Genomic DNA, 2,500 nt, shown 5'->3' on the forward strand with positions numbered 1-2,500 from the left:
TTAAAATGAAGAGGAAGCAACAGCAGAATGAAAATGGAAAGACGGCACGTTGTAATATGATTCCAGTAAAAACAATAATAATGATCATAAGCCTACAAATGGACACTTGCATTTGATATCATGGATTATTAAATGAAGGCCTAACATGGTTTATACACTGGACAGAGATTCATTTATTTATGCAAAATACGAATGCAATAACAACTATTATGGAAATCTGTTATGTATTGCGATATATTATTCGTTAAAAATTGTTGATATTATGAAATATTGTCATATTTCTATCAAATGATTAATTATGCTTAATAACTGTAATAAGCAACTGTATGTTTATTTTTTATTTTTTTATTCGGTTACCTATATAACAGCATGTAAAATAGGTAGAACGATTGAATCAAAGCGCATTTTGTCTCTGCTAACGCCATCTATCCGTAGAGCTGTCAACTACTTCTTCTGTCAGCCAATAAATGTCGTTTTTATTTCGAAGAAAAATCACACAGAATTCATACAAAGCGCTGAGATTCTTATGCAAATTCAGATATGCAAATGAGAATAAGTTAAATGCAGTTTGATATGCTCCACATTATTACTGACGGAGAGAAGACATTAGGGAAATGAAGATAATGTATTACTGTGATGTTATAAATAAATAATTCATCGATATATATATATAAAAGATAAGCAAAAAACAAAAGAGAGAGAGAGAGAGAGAGAGAGAGAAACAACAACAAAAAACATCACAATTACTAATTAATTATATTTTACTCTGTCTACACATATCCTTTGGGGACCAAAATATCCAACACAAAGAAAAAAATATATATACACATACAGCCTTCAACGTTTTAATCAGCAATGCTTTCGTACAGGTAATCAGAGTCTGAACGCAGAGACTTCCATATTTGCATATAAATTTGCATATAAATTAACCACTTTTGAAGCAGGGGAAGCGTTCTCTTTTGCAGAGCCGTTCTTATATGAGATGGACACTTTCAATATTGTCTCCTGCAACGCCTGATAAACTCTACGGAAGCGACAGCCCGCATTTCATTACCAACCTCCCCTCCTTTTTTGGGAGGGTGGGGTGGGGGGGGATTCGCGGAAACATTAATCAAACATTTATTTGGATATGATGCTATTATGTGTGTCCATACCGGTAAAGCGAGGAAGGGAGTCCATGAGAGAGAAAGGGGAAGAGGCGGAGAGAGTGATAACTTAAAAAATAATGTTAAAACTCCAATATCCTTCTCTTTATCTGTCTATCTTCTCTTTTCTTTTCTTCTCTTACTCCCTTTTTGCCTTAGGTCTCTCTTTACCTTTGTCTTATCTTCCCCCCTCATATTCTCCTCACTCTCCTTCCCATTTGCTTTTACTCTTCCACACTCTCCCTCTTTCTTGCTCTCTCTCCCCCCTCTCTCACTTTTTATTCATCTGATCTCTCAGTCTTCCTCTTTCTTGCTCTCTCTTCCTCAGTTCCCCCTCTATCTATCCCTCCCTCCCTATCCCTTCTCTCTTTATCTATCTATCTACCTATCTATCGACCCCCCCTTTCTCTCTCCCACCTCCTCTCTCTCAACCCCCTTTCCCACTTTCCTCCCTCTCTCTCTTTCTCTCTCTCTCTCTCTCTCCCTCTCTTTTTCTCTCTCTCTCTTTCTTTCTCTCTTTCTTTCACTCTCTCTCTTCTCACTCTCTCTCTCCCTCCCTGTCTCCCTCCCTCTCTCTCCCCCATTCTCACTTTTTAATGGAAATCGCATGCAAATGCGATGGCGGTATCGGGTATCCACTCAGGGCTGCGGTAAATAAAACAAGGTGTTTTTCTCCAAAATGTCAATATCATCGCCGACAAGATTTCCTTCATAATCGAAATTGAATCGATCGGTTCTCGACGCGATGGCGATGTTTACAAAGTTTATCACTAGAGAAACATACTCTCATACTCGCCGTCTGATTATGATGGCGAAAGTATGCTAATCGGGAGTGCAAAACCTAATTACAATATCATTATGTATTTTAAACTCAATGTCGAATCATTCTCATCATGAAAATTACTTTGATGACTAAAAATGCTACTGACAGCACTTTTAGCTTCGGGATGAATAGATAATGCGTCAAGGGAGAAAACTGAAACAAATACACGCATGCGTACATACACACACGAGCACACACACACATGCACACACACAAAAGAAAAAGAAAAAGGAAAAAAAGATATAAATAAAAAATTAATAAGAATCAACACATAGACAAACACGTGAGCACACACATACATACACACACAAATAAACACGCACACACACACACACACACGCAACAAATAAACACACACAAACAGACACGCATACACACACGAATATAGTTAAACACACACAAACAAACACACACACACACATATACGAACAGTGATAGATTGTGAAATATGATAATGATGAGGAAAACAGTAACAGAAATGAGAGTGTTGTTGATAACTATTATCATTGTAATCAAAACAGCGGAATCTAAC

The sequence above is a fragment of the Penaeus chinensis genome, chromosome 23 (genome assembly GCF_019202785.1).
Source record: "Penaeus chinensis breed Huanghai No. 1 chromosome 23, ASM1920278v2, whole genome shotgun sequence".
NCBI classification, from domain to species: Eukaryota; Metazoa; Arthropoda; class Malacostraca; order Decapoda; family Penaeidae; genus Penaeus; species Penaeus chinensis.